Source organism: Aedes aegypti, chromosome 3 (genome assembly GCF_002204515.2).
Source record: "Aedes aegypti strain LVP_AGWG chromosome 3, AaegL5.0 Primary Assembly, whole genome shotgun sequence".
NCBI classification, from domain to species: domain Eukaryota; kingdom Metazoa; phylum Arthropoda; class Insecta; order Diptera; family Culicidae; genus Aedes; species Aedes aegypti.
In genome coordinates, this window is record NC_035109.1 from 266,588,646 (window position 1) to 266,604,707 (window position 16,062).

The window sequence follows — 16,062 nt, forward strand, 5'->3', positions numbered from 1 at the left end:
GGTTCATGATGTATATTAGCTTAAAATAATGTATGTTTAGGGCTTGCGTTAAAAATAAATAAAACAATGAATCCATTGGCTACCTTCCAATGGTTTTCTTTACCATCTGAATGATTTTATTTTGTTGGAATCAGGATTCGAACCCACAACTAGGATGATGGTGTGCTGGATGCCTGGCGCGTTGGTATCCTGTGCTAAAGCTGCTGATGTAATAAGGTAGGATAAAAGTTCCTTATAAACGAAGCCACTGTGTGTGTTAACATTACTATTCGCCCAGTTATTACGAATAGAAAGAATTCTCTTCAGCGATTGATTTCCTTTCCTCGCCAAATGTAACATCAATAGAAATAATTTGATCACCACCCAAGTAACCACAAGCATTATACCATTGCATTAATTTGGTCGAAAGTCAACATTTTTTGCATTAATAATGTTATCATGCATTTATTCAATAACTGTCAAGCAATGATGCATTTGATTAACATTGTAAATGCTTTGTAGCATTATTTTAATATAGCATTATGCTAAGCGTTTAGAGTGAATATACAGTTATGCTGTCATACAAGATTACATAACCTCATTGAACGCACTCGAATCTGTAATAAATAAGTAAGACGATCGAGCACGTTCGCACTCGAGAAAGAATGGTGATCAAATTTTTTCTATTGATGTTTCATTTGATGAGGAAAGGAAATCAATCGCCGAAGAGAATTCTTTCTATTCGCAATAACTGGGCGAATAGTAATGTTAACTCACACAATGGCTTCGTTTATAAGGAACTTTTATCCTACCTTATTACATCAGCAGCTTTAGCACAGGACACCAACGCGCCAGGCATCCAGCACACCATCATCCTAGTTGTGGGTTCGAATCCTGATTCTAACAAAAAAATCATTAAGCTGGTAAAGAAACCATTGAAAGGTAGTCAATGGATTCATTGTTTTGTTTATTTTTAACGCAAGCCCTAAACATACATTATTTTAAGCTAATATACATCATGAACCCTAAATATACAAACATAAATGCTTTAGTAGGGCTTGTGCATTAAAACTGCTTTACCAAGTTTTGCATTAATTTGGTTGTTGTGGGGCCCTTTCCCACTTTAATTATGCTTTATAAAGCTCTTAAAGGTTATGTCACTTTAAAACAAAATCTGATAGCATACTATAGAGCAAACATAAAGTATTTATATATAGCTTCGTGGTTACTTGGGTTGTTTTCGGATTTGCAGTCTATTTGAAAACACTCTGATTTTATTTAATACTAGTGGCCCCGGCAAACTTCGTCTTGCCATCAAGTAAGGACTGTTCATTTTATAAAGTGGACACATTGTACATGTACTTTTTAATTTGTCAATAAAATCGCAATCAGTTTTCTGTACATCGTTCGACTAATATTGTGCAATGTTGCGGTAATAAAAAAGTTACCAAAATAATTTAATTTCACACTTATAAGGCACAACGTTTAGAACGGTCAGTTTTTGGAGGTTATCAAAATCAAAGATTATTCAAAATTAGCTGGACAATCTATATTTTTTATTTTCGATGAAGGTTCGAAAGCATCATCAATTAGAAGCTTGATAAAAAATACCAAGTTATTCATTTATTTATTTATTTATTTATTTTGAACCAAAAATTTTGAAAGATCTCTCAACTTTCCCGGTGAATATCTTGGGACTTTTATACACACAAACACGTCGGAACCCTTGACGAACAAAACTGAGAAAGAATCATTCAAATCCGTTTACCCGTTCGTGAGCCATTTCGTGACATACAAACACCATTCCATTTTTATGTATACCGAGTACCCCCGTTGGTTTGACCACATTTAATCTGAACACTTTTTAATCTGTACCCCGCTAATTTGCACATCGTTCAGATTAAAAATGGTTCAAACGTCATTTAGCTCATGGAACGGAACGCAGAATCAAAACAAAACAGTGAAAGAGGTTACCAGAAACACGTTTCTAGGGAGACTAGATGTTCAAATTAAAAATGAACCCCGATGGTTTGCATGAGGTACCGTTCAAATTAGCGGGGGTGCACGGTATATAGATAGATTGGCCTACAATTGAGTTCTCGAATCACTCGACTAAAGAAAATTCGTTATCATTAAAAACAGTCAAATCTAAAAATTGAACTCTCTAATACCCACATTTTTATTTTCGATCTAAATATCATTTTTAGTTATCTAAAATCGTTCTAAACAAGTGTTGGGCAATGATTTATTTTTATTCGCAAATTTATGAATTTTGGTTTTTGATTTTTATTTTTTTTATTTTTCAACATCCCTATTCTTTTTCATTTCATTTCATTTTCTTGAAGTCTCTTCTAGTTACTGATTTTTAGCAATATTGTATATCCACTTGAATGTTAGATTATCCCGGCTATTTATGAGACTGTTCGAAACAGTTGTCGGGAATCGAGGGGAATCTCAATGTATTCCATCCAAATCAAATAATGTTGCCAATGTTGTTGAAACACATTGTTATGGTAACTATACATACCTTACGCGTAATAAACTATTGCCACTTATTGAAACTGAATTTTGAGCATGAGAAACATTTATAACGAGCTGAATTTTGTTTAGTGAAAGGTACTTTTATAAACATTCCATCCAACCACCCCTCATTTTTCGAGCCGTGCAGTCGGCAGCTGAGTGTCAACAACAGCTGATTTGGAAATCTGATCCGACGGCCACTCTGCTGTTCTTGTTGCTCTACTTGAAAGAGTAGAGGGGCACGTTTGCTCGCGAAAACTTTCTCGCTCATTGTTGCTGCCAAATCTGACAGCGACTGTTTTACCGACCGTTTCAGACGACGACTGTTTCAAACGGTCGTGAACAATTAGGAACTGAACGGTCAATAATAAAAATTCAAGTTTTTACGGTGCTTTTAAAACTATTAAATATTTATTTTTTTTCTGGATTTTTTTTATTTTCCGTATAATTAACGGAAAAACAGAATTGAAATTATTTTAATACCACCAATCTCTTCTTCTGTGGTAAGTTAATCATGAAAAAAATTTAAAAGGTGCGATTTTTTATATTGCACGTTGAATGAACCCCAGGCATTTGTAGGTTACATAAGAATACAATGTTTCATACAATTTTCAAAAATACAAAAAAGTTTCAAAAGTCATAAAAAACTTTTTTTTATATGCGTGTTATGAGTCAAGGTTAAGGCCAAAAACAAAATCGTTTTGAATTCAGAGCTACGAAAAAATACACAAAATTCCAAAGTGTACCCCGTCTAAAGGCGGGATTGGGTATTAGAGGGTTAAGATACAAAATTGATGAACCTTTGTTTCGACCTCTAATTTCTGTACTCGAAGCACTGATTTAATCATGCTTTAAATATTATTGAAAATAGGCTCAACACTTCAAATCACGATGGTTTTGTTTTCCACCTTTAAAATATTTTCCAAATTTTGGGGAACATATATCTTTTTAAGTCCAAATGAAAATCTCACAGATACCTATTTATTTTTGTTGATTAAATTACGATGTGTATATATTTTTATGATCCCTAAAAAAATCAAATGAATTCGCAGTTAAATACACAAATCACTATATCTTCTTGTGGCAACGAAATGTCTTCAAATTCACAAAAAAGATGCTTAGATGTCACATCTTTTGAGTATTTAACGCGAATCTGATAATTATTGTTTTTTTTTTCTAGAGTGGTATATGAAACAGCATACGGATTTTTTTTAAAAAAACCTAAATATATCCTTTGAAAATGGTCTTCAAATCACTATAACTTTCATTTCCCTCGAAGATTTTTTTTAATTCACGGAGAAATGATATTTTATCTTTCAAATGGTGGGTGCTGAGTTGATGGTCATATTTTTCGTTAACTAACGGTTTTAGACACATCTTGTAATGTAAGAATTCTTTCAAGATCATGTACTCAAAAGTTAAATAGAAGTGAAGTTCAACCTAAATGATGGATTTCGAACTGTTTCAGATGATGAACAGTTAAACGTAAACAATGCTTGGTTAAAGTTTTCAGTAACAGTTTCTATAAAAATTATCTCATCAAATCGCTCACATCCTTAAATAAATTAAAACTCTTGCATTATTCGAAATAACTGCACGATTAACTGGTATTTAGAGGTTAAGCATGTTCAACATCGTTATTGGGGCATATTGAAACTGTTTGTCTAGGTAACAGTGTTAGAATTTGAATTACATACTTTACGATTAGCCTTTGGTGATGCTGTGTTTGGTAAATTTATATTATAAACTATTGTTTGGTAGAAGCACACTGTCAGCAGTCAACTGATTTTAAAGTTTTGTTTTAGAAGCGCGTCACTTTTCCTGGCAATATGTACACGTACGCCTCTGCATGGGAGGGGACTTATTCGATCTAGTGGTTTTACTCGTTAATTATTGTATTTAATCGTTGAAGCAACAGCCCTGTACGGTTAGATTGAAACTCTTTGTGCAGCAGTATTACATATTTGTCTATGTTTGTTCTCGTTCTAAAATTAGTTGATAAAGTTGTTGTCATGCTTGTTTGTCGTTTTCGTTTCATTTGGTAACCGTCATTCAAGAACTAGCTAAAATTTATCACATCTTGCTCAACTTATCGGCTACTGAATATATACTACGCTTCCCCACGGGTTGAGTAAAACTTTTTTTTATGATTCAAAATTCTTAAAATGATTCCTAGTTAAAGCTATAGCTTCGTGTTATCTATTTTCCTTATTCTTGTTTGACTATAGGCTCAGGCATAATTTTTAGTTTCGTGGGCGAATTTCAAGTTCTATGCCGTTCCATCAGCAGTTGTGCATCAAAAAGATTCATGAACGTGAAAGGCACAGCGTTTTTCCATCGGTTCTTCGGTGGCCTGCAGTTCAGCCATGTTATTACGTCTTCTGAGTTCTCGCCGTAAATATGTTTCTAAAGAGTATTGTAGTTTTAGAGTGCTAACTGCTGTTACTTTGGTGCGGTGAGAATGTTGCGTTGACTCCAACGACAGAGCATTTTCGGATCTAATAACCCTTATTTTCTTAACAGTATAAGGTACTTATTGCTTTCACAGCGTTTTTTTTTAATTTGCCGCATTGAAATGTACGATTTTATTTAGCCCACAAGCGTCTAACTAAGTTCTATATAGGAATGCAATCAAGTTGTATTTGGGATGGTATTGATAGTGGAGTGTTGATGTAGCGTTGAGTGTTATTCACTTGGAGTCATGAAGTTTAAATTGAACCTATAACGAAGATATCATCATACATGATAAAGACAGCTACTTTGAACCAGAAATCGATTGGGATTTATATAAAAACAGGAGAAAATAAAAAATAGGAAAATGAGAAAAAATATAAAAAGAGAGAAAAAAAGAAAATGAATATATCGACTCGGACCATTGCCTTGTTGTTAGAATTCAATTTTCAAAGTTTGACAACGGACGGATTGCACAGTAGAGAATTGTCGTATTTCTCAGGTCGTTACGGATGGTTGGTGATGTCATGTGGGACTCAATTCACGAAGCTGTGATCGCATCGGTTTGAGGCGTGATCGGCACTGGCTAGCAACGCTGATAAAGTGATTCGTTCGATGAAGAGCGCCAGAGATCGACTGGGAAGCAAAAGTATATTTTTACAGTAAACTTTGCAATGAATGCTGGGTATGCCTTAAATCTTATCCAGTTATTTCCATGTGTATTTTTCCTAGAACTCTTGCGAAACTTTCTACACAAATTTCTCAATGCTTTGTATCAAAAGCTTCGTTCCTGAGTGAAAGAAGAAAAAGAATTATCAAATATTTTTAAATAAATAACTCTAACAAATTCTTCAAAAAAAAAAAAACATAATTTAAATTTTTTGGAAGTTTTAATTATTAAATGTTACTAACGATACCTAAATGAATTTCTTAATACTTTTTTCAAGATATTCCATCATAAATTTTCTAGTGGAATAAAATGGTGAAGTACTAAATTTGTTTTTGGATTTTAATTATTTAAAGCTTTTATAGCAGCTCGAAAATTTATTATGACTATCAATAGTTCTCCTAGATGTTTTATTGAGAAATAACTCCTGGTAAATCTTCTGGAATTCTGCGATAAATTCAATCGTAAATTTTACCAAAAACTTTCATTTCTAAGAACTTTTTCGATGGTTGTTCGATAGTAATCCCTACAACATTCTTAGAAGATTATTAGAAGGATTCTTTCAGATATTTAAGTTGATATTTTAGAGGTGTTTCTTCAGAAATCGTTGGACGAATTCTAACGAAATTCTGATAGTATTTTAGAAAAGTTTTAGGTTTCTAGCAGACAAATATCTGGAGTAAGCCTGGTTGACTCTAGTCCATATTTTCAAATAAATAGCAAAAACACAATTTTAAATTCTAGTTTTTAGTTGGAAAACAAAATCAAACATTCATCTACTATATCAGATAGTTAGGAAAACATAAAAGTTTAAAAAAAAAAATTATCTGCATGTTCAGACATTTAATAGCAAATTAAATAGGACATGTGCCCAAAAACATAAATTTTTGCTTCAAAACTCAACTAATCCATTTTAACCAAAAACGTGCAAATTTGAGTTTGAGTCGATAACTCATTCTAATATAGATTCAGCATCCTCGGAAGCAAATTAATATTCAAATGTCTTGTCAAATTAATACTTATTGTTGTAGGTACTTCAAATAATTAAAGAAGAACCACTCCTCTCGGAGATATCTTGCTCAAACGCACGTTTAAGACTAAGGAGATCCATGGAAAATCCCAGCGGCAAATTTTGAAGAAATCTCCTCCGGTTGACAATCAAGAAAATATACCCTAAAAATACATCTGAAGAAACCCTCCAAAAGAGGGAAATTTCTGTAATTGCAATTTGTTTCTTATGGAACTCCTAGTGATGTCCTAAAAAGAGCTACTAACAAATTTCTTAAATGAAAAAAATGAGGTCAAATAGCTAAGATTTCATTAGAAAATCGAAGTCGAATAGATTCTACGCAAAATTTGATAATTTATATTCAAGTGCACTCCGAAACACATATAGACACAGAATGAACAAATTTAAGTATATTTTTATTTTTTAACTTCTAATGTCAATTCGTCTGAATTTGAAGCGTCGCTAAAATTGATCCCAGTCGAAATAACACTTAGTGTAAAAATAATAATAGTCTGAAAAGAGGCAAATATAAAATAGTCAACTTTAGTAATACGGTGACTAGCGTATGAGAAAATCAAGAAGCTCCAAAGCAGAGAGGTGTAAGGGCTGGTTCAATACCCACACAACCAGAATGTACATAAAACGAAATCACCTTTTGCGATATGCGAAGCTTATATGCGCAAAGTTTCACGTATAAGATGTCGTGAAAAGGGATTATACGTACAAAAATGGAGGCGATAACAAAATTGATCTGACAGCTGCTACGGATTGATCCGACTTACTTTGTATATGTATGCGGGACTAAAAGAAATGTACATATGAACCCATAAAAAAACCATTTTATGCGAGGAAACTTGGCGGTCAAACGAATTTGCACACCATGTAGTGCGGATGTGATTCAATGTGTACAATTGAACGACTTTGTTCGTAAACTGTTATGCGACTTCTGGTTGTCTGGGTAATTACGTAAGCACATTTTCTAGATTTTCGAGCACCCTACCTACTCCGTAATAAGATTTTACTATTAGAAATTCACATTTATCATTCCAAATTGAGTTTCATTGAATTCTAGTGAACCTCTCATCGTAAATGAAATGGTAGTTAGTGTTGGTATTTGTAAAAATAATTGATTTTTTAAAACCCTCTAATACCAGAATTTTTATTTTTGATCTAAGTATCATTTTTCGGTATCCAAAATCGATCTAAACACGTTCTGGACAATGATTTATTTTTATTCACAAATTTATCAATTTAGGTTTTATTTTTATGATCCCTAAAAAAATCAAATGAATTCGCAGTTAAATACACAAATCACTATATCTTCTTGTGGCAACGAAATGTCTTCAAATTCACAAAAAAGATGCTTAGATGTCACATCTTTTGAGTATTTAACGCGAATCTGATAATTATTGTTTTTTTTTTCTAGAGTGGTATATGAAACAGCATACGGATTTTTTTTTTAAAAACCTAAATATATCCTTTGAAAATGGTCTTCAAATCATTATAACTTTCATTTCCCTCGAAGATTTTTTTTAATTCACGGAGAAATGATATTTTATCTTTCAAATGGTGGGTTGAAAATAAAAAAAATCTTATTTTTTCAGGCACATATTTTATTTTCCGTGTAACTAACGGAAAATCGATTTGAAATTATTTAATTTCCACCAGGCTCTGTTTCTGTGTACACATTTTTGTATTACGCGTTAAATTAGACCCAGGCATTTGTTGGTTATAAAATAATACAATTGTTCAAACATTTTTTCAAAAATACAAACATGTTTCAACTTGTGAATAAAATTTTCTTAATATGCGTGTTATGGCCCAAGGTATACCAAAAATAAAATCATTTTGATTTTAAAGCTTAGAAAAAATACACAAAATTCCAAAGTGTACCCCGTCTAAAGGCGGGGCTGGGTTTTAGAGGGTTAAAGAAATCTTAAGTAAGAGCAATTCTAGCTGAAACCAGGCCCACATCAAAGATCTGAAGAGATTTTTTTCAAGGCCAATTTTCTCAAAATAAGTTCTTGTCACATACAACCCTTTGCATCCCCTTAATTTGACTAGACTACCCGTATTGGGTAGATGCAGTTTTATCTTGTAATTCAAAAGAATAATAGATTTACTTAATTGTGGGTGTAGTAAACAAAAAAAAGTTATTTTATGTTTAAAGGAATGTTTTTATCCTTGGATGAATTTCTTGGGGTGTTCTCAAGGAATAATGTTATGATAAAAATTGTAAAAGAATAATATAAAACGGATAAATTTGCTAGGTTTATGTTACCACTGATTCAAGAGTTGTTTGAGAAACAAATTCTTATAGTTTTTGAGATTTTTTTCTAGCAATTTTGCTAAGGACATCTCATTGTTTTTTAGGCTGGAGTGCTCCTTAAAATACCAGTAAGGATGCCTCCAAGGATCCAATTTGTTTTTTTTTTCAGTAATAACTACAGAGATTCTTGTAAGAAACTTTTAATGTTGCGCTAGGAATTTCATCAAAAAAGTAGTAGTAGTAGGGATATCTCATTAATATTTATTGAAGCGTGCGTTATGGATTCGACCAGAAATTACTCGAAGCTTCACATGAAGGAAATTCTCCATTGGTCTCTGTAGAAGTTTTTTCATAGCACCTTCAACGTTTCCAGCAGATATTTAATTTTTAAGAGTTTTGTTCAAGAGCATTACTTGATCTTCTTTAATTGAATCTTCAAGATGTTTCCTAAGAAATTCCTACATAAAAGTCAGGAATTTATATTGTTTTATTTTTTTAAGGAGATATTCATGTTACTATCTATATTTTTTTCAAGAGCCACAATTATAATTAGGTTTAGAATCAGTGAACAAAAAACCTGGAAATATTTCTTCTCCAATTCCATAAAAAGACATTTTAGAGATTACTTTAAGGAATCCCAGAGTAATTATAGAAGAAATTACTGTATTTTAGAAAAAAAACGAGGGGTTCTTGGATAAAATCCCGTATGCTCAAACGACTTCCAAGAGAAATTTATGAGAAGTTTATTAAGTATTGCTAGTATTTTAGTAGAGCTTTCAAAGCTGCCCTTGGAAAAAAAATCTTGAAGCAATCGTTGGATGAATGTTTTTGATCTGGTAGAAGTATCTGGGAAAGGTATTGAGTAGATGCTGGTGTTGATTCTAAAAGAATCCAAGAAGAAACTTTAAACGAACTTTCCAAGGTATCCTGAGAAGTACCTATCTCGGAACTTGTAAGATGAATTTCATTCAAAATGTCCTAAGAAGTTTCTTAGTGAAAGGACCGAAAGGAAATTCATGGTGGATATTTTGGAGTGATTCATGGAAAGATATTGGAGAATTACCAGAAGTATCCTGAATATCCGGAATATCAACCTAGTCAAAAGTCTGCCTTGCTTACGCAGAATTTGTGAACTTTGAAGGTGCTTAACTGCCCATAAATGCATAACAGTCCCACATGACTTTTCATCAATTTTTAGTTAATTACGGGAAACCTTATTAAATTCTATGCACTTTCATGGTATTATAAGAAAATAATAAGTTCGTTCTAGAAATGTTAAACCCACATCGAACTTTGTTTGTATATCCCGTGTAGTGTAATTATTTAACCTTAACATCCCCACAACATTATTAAATCAAATCGCTTGCGCTTAGCAACGCTCAACCATTTTTCAATAAATCAGCACTTTATCATTTCCATAGAATTCTACGTTTTGAAGCTTTCTCACGACCATAAGTCTTCAACGGAAAATGTCTCCAGTTTCACAGTCTACACGCGCCATTCTAGTTGCGCTAAGAATGCTAACGTAGTAGAAAACCATACGTGGGAATATAGTATTTTTCGAGTTTCACCTAATCCACATTCCATCAATATGTAACGACAGAACTAATGGATAAAATAAACGACACTTGTGTTTTAACTTCAAACCGAGGCAGATGTGTATCATCCGAAATCCACGGAACAATTATTCGCGACGGTTCACCACACCCGTGTCCTTTGTGTAGTGCATGTCATGTTACTTTGTCACTATCGAGAAGTGATAAAGTCTTCGGTTTTTTACAGTTGTCCCACGTTACTAATAAACGCATGTTAGTCTCGCGACTTGTCTGATAAAGATTTGCGACAAATTGTGTCGATAAGGAAGTCAAGTATGGGAAATATATTACATACATACAGATTTGTTGCCGTCACCCAGAGTGTTCAGAAAAAATCTCCGACACACTTTCACGGAAGAACCGTTTGATTCATCCAGATGAAATGGAAAACTATAGTTTAACAATATATTGGATTTCTTTGGATTGTCTTCCTAGTACTTGTAGCGACGTCGTCTTTGAACATCCACTCGTTCCACGCTCTGGCGAATAGAGCATCGTGTTAAGATGATTACGGTCTTTTTTCGAGATTTTGAGCCCGCAGTTCATCATACACCCACAATCGACAAGCTTTACTTGGTACGATGAACAATGCTCCTTGGCGTTGTATTTCACAATCAATTTTTTTTTTGTTTTCTTGCGTTTTAGACGAATTTATCAACGGCCGTATAACTTCCGTCTGATTCCATTTCAACAATCTCCGTCGCATATTCAGTGTCCTTCAACGATTTCAAATAGCCAACCCAATACTACGTCTTCGGAGGAAACTGAAATCTGCCGTCGCCGCCAGCATTGCCGTCATTGCAGTCCTTCTCGTCGAAGCCAGCGAAGCTGTTTTCAGAGCCCGCGTCATTGTCCAACGGGTCGCCATCGGCCAAATTCCTGCACTCATCCTCGGAACTATCAGAAGTACCATGACCCCACAGTTATGGATGAAATATTTTTGTCTGATAAAAACCGAAATTGACAAACCTTGATGTCTTATTAGATTTGTCCTTAGTGCTATTGTCTGAAAATGTCGAATCCAATGCTTAAAATGGTAGAAATCTACATTCTTTGGTAGTGATCCATAACCGTGGTAAACAATCATTTCCTGGTCCATATTATGGATCACTAGTTAGAAGTGCTAATATTCGATATTTAGAATGAACAATCAAGAAAAATGTTTTCCAAAGATGAATTCATACTAAATTAAAGCGAACGAGCATGTTTTATGCTATATCATTTGCATTTTAAAACCAGTTGGAGCTTATGAATGCTGACAGCACTTCTTACAGAAAACGACCATAAAATGCTAGCTGTGTGGTACCAACTAAACATTTGTTAAATACACCATTATTTAGCGGTTGAATGTTGTAGCACAGACAAACAGACGTCACACTCTCATCATTGTCCATCGACCACATTTTTAACGGTAGATTCAAAAATATGGTAGGTGGCTAATCCACCACTCGCAGCGCTTGCATCGTTCTTGTTCGTGTTTGACGTTTACACACTACCGCCATCTGTTGGCCTGTCGGCCAAGCACACCGATTTTAGCATTGGGCGTACATGTCCTCGTGACTATGATTTTGATCCAGATTTGTTCTAAGTGTTACGTCTGTTTGTCTGTGGTTGTAGTATAACATGGGAAAATATGTTTTGCGTCAACGTTTATGTATGATCCGTAACTGTGGGTGATCCGTAACTGTGTGGGCATGGTATCATAACTTTTCAAATAATCGAGAGCAGACATTTTCGCGTCTTTGAATGCGGACACTAAGCTGTCAAAACAACAATAATTCATATGTGAAAACCGATGCATCATAGTAAGCACCGATAGGGTAGAAGCATCGGTTTTGGCCATACTCCAGTTGTGGCCATAGTGGATTATACACCGTTTTGCATATCCAATCAGCATGAAACCTTTTGTGTTCAGTAGGTCACATTCATATGATAGAGCTACATTCATTTACTCGTTCGAATTGATTTTTAAATAAGAAAAACAATTCTTTTTCGTTATAATTTTAATTCCCGTACACCTAATTTGGCCAGGGTTCTCCTAATTTGACCACTCTCATAAGAAATCAATGTGATTGGCCAATTTAGGAACCGAAGTTGAGTCTCTGGCCGAAAATGGTTCTGGTGTCCTATATTGACCAACAATATTTTCAAAGCGAAATAATGGTTTTTGCTCAGATTCGATAATTTACACACATAATATGGATTGAAAACATGCATTTGACATATTTGTAGAATAAATACGGCTTCCCATACAATTTTTATTGACATTTTCTCCTAGGCTGGCCAAAACCGGTGCTTTTACCCTACTGTTATCCGTTTATTCTCGTACATTCAAGAGCAAATAAACGCATATCAGTCACGCATACATTTTCCCGTATATTAACTAAATATTTGAGAAAATTAATGAACAAAATGTATGTAATACTGTAATCAATAGTTCATTGCACCATTTGAGTGGAAACTTGGGTGCGAAAATATCGCATTTTCAATTTAATTGGAGTAAATAAAGCATAAAAGTGTTCACGACTTCTATCGCGTTTTTCTTAGGTTCGCTGTTTTGCTAGTGGAACTGGTATGCATTTATGAGCAGTTACATCGAAGCTAAACCTCGAATTTTCAACAGAATCAGACAACCGTCTGTGCTGAAAATTTAACTCGCTGGTGGTGACCAATCGTTCAATATTTCAGCGCGAACGGTTGTCGGGTTCTCTAGATTTGTGCTCTTGAAAATTCGAGGTTTGACTTCGATGCATCTGCATCTTAAGAGGCTCAGAATGTGCTTCCTAGAATCTTCTCCCTACGGTTGTTAAGAAGTTCACACACGAACCCAGACACCTTCAGCATGGCTTAGTTTTGTAGCCGAGGATTCTAACCATTCGGATAAGGAGGGCCCAATTAACAATTAATAATTATTATTATGAGAAAGAAAGAGCTCTGTCAACTTTTCAGCCTTTACCTTTATATTTCCACAACCTCAACTTTTTTCGGCCAAATTGTCTGTATCATTAGAATAAAAACACCTAATCAAATCAAAATAGCCAAGAATACGATCCGGCTGCTTACCATTGCTACAGGCCGCATTACCATGGAGGTACCGTTTCGACTCGAAATCCGGACACCTAAGCACTTTGGTAAATTGAAAGTAATATTTTACTGACAAATTTACCGATTTACATGAAATGATTTGAAGTGTTTTGAAGTTTGTCTTTTCCTATTAATGATTTTTTACATAAAATATCAGTTTAAGTCATAAAAATATATAAAATATGCAAAATTTGTGCATGTCTCTTGCTTCGAAAGCCGGACACTGTTTTCACTTTGCTTCAAATTCCGGACACTTTTGCTTCGAATCTCCGGACACCTAAATTTTCACAAATTTAATATTATTTTATATACAAACATGTGCAAAAGCAACGAAATTTGATTATTATGATATTCTTTCTGATAGGTGTTTACATAAATGTTTAAAATCCCGAATGCTAAGGAAGCAAGCGTGTACATTTAAACGCACCTAACCTTATCAAGCACTTCATCGGTTTTGGGTTTCCGTTTGATTGGAATCGACTATCAGACACAATTTATATTCTTATTTTAAGTACTGTAATAGTATTCATGAAAAATAATAATAATTTATAATAATTTAAAACAATTTGAAGTGTATTGACACCATAAACGTTTGATTTTTGTGTTCATCATGGTTTCTTTCTACAGGTTGGTGGTAGTCGCACAGATCCGTTTCACAACAGCATAACTCATATTATTTTAACCATAATTTCACTCCCAGATATTCTACCCAAACTCGAAATGGCAAAACAACTTGGCTCGAATGTTGTAAAACTATCCAATAAAAAATAACAGAACTACTGGTGAGTAACAAGTATCACTTCAACACATGTCCGGGTTTTGAGTCAACCAAAATGTATGCCTCAAAATCCGGACATATAGATTTATGCAATTAAAACGGTTGTTCTAATCACATTTCAATCACTTTATCTCTTCATAGGCACAAATAAACACCACACTTCATATTAGAAACATTAACACTAGATCAGACACACTTCACTTATTGGAAACACAAATATTGCAGAAGCTGATGTTCTTAAAGTGAGCCGTTTCAGCAAAGGAAATTTGTACTGCGAGTGACAAGAAATTTAATTTCATTTTTGTTTCTATCAGTTTCTAGGCTGCTTTGATGCAATTTACTTTCAAATGAGCACAACAAACGTAACTATTGATCTACGTTATATAAATATGATAAAACACATATTAAACCCACTAAAATATAATAATTCCTCAAAGGTGTCCGGCTTTCGAAGCGTCCGGCAATTCGAAGCAAAACGGTACTCGTAATAATGCTACCGCCACCTATTAGCTAACTTATCTCGGGGGCTGTTGAACAATTCCGGTATATCCATAACACTTGGATAACACGGTAAAATTGGTCAACCTTTACAGAATTACAGCCAGTAACATACGTTAGTAACCAAATGCTGTTTTTCCATACAAAATGCCCAAGTTTGGGGTGCTGTATCTCAGCTTCTGGTAGTCCGAATTGGCTGAAATTCGGATGACGAACTACAAATAACTTGAAATTTTGCCTGAAAGGGATATATTACATTGCTGTCATTTTACATAGAGTTTCAGAGGGTTGTTCAAAGACAAAAGTAAGTAACCGAGAGACTTTCCAAATTAATCCGTTAAAACTCCAACAACAATGTATTATGGAAGATTTTTAAGAAGCATGCCCTCTGAATTCTGTGAAGACTCCAAGAGGTACCCCACGGTGGAATTCCGATCTGACTAGACTCAGAAAACAATGTAGAAGAAGTTGGAACAGACGCCGTTCAGCTGCACAGAGTCGTTAAAGTCGACCAAGGCTTACAAGAGCCTTCGTTCTGCTGAACGATCCAGCTGGAAAAACCCTTTGTACAGATGTTTTCAGTTTGCAAGAAGTCGGTAGGCTGAACAAAATCCTTGCGAAATTTAAGGATCACCAAGTGAACGAAATTCACTTACCTACTTTACTTCTTCTGATGAAGAAGTTTTAGAATGATTATGCAATACACATTTCCCCAGATGTGTGGACACAGCATCTATGGAAGAACCAAATGTCTTTTCATGTAGTTACGAGTCTCTGACCTTGGCTCGCAGTATCGTAACTACTGAATCGATTCAATGGGCACTTAATAGTTTTGCTCCTTTCAAATCTTCAGGAGCGGATGGGATTGAAAATCGTCTTTTTTTTATTAGTCTGACCTCTTTTCTTCTGAAATGTCTGGAACGCATTATCGATTATCACATACGTGATGTTTATTTGGCAAACATGCCTCTTCATGTGAATCAACATGCTTACCAGTCTGGAAAGTCCACTCTTTTGACTGTTTTACACAAAGTTGTATACGATATCGAGAATGCATTCGCTCAAAAGCAATCCTACTTGGGTGTTTTTTTGGATATTGAGGGTTCCTTTGGTACCGTAAAATCGGGTGTAATTGATCAGAAGGGTGAAATTGATCATTGTATCACACGATTTTATTTACTCGTAATGGAGCACAAATATTGATGTAAGCTG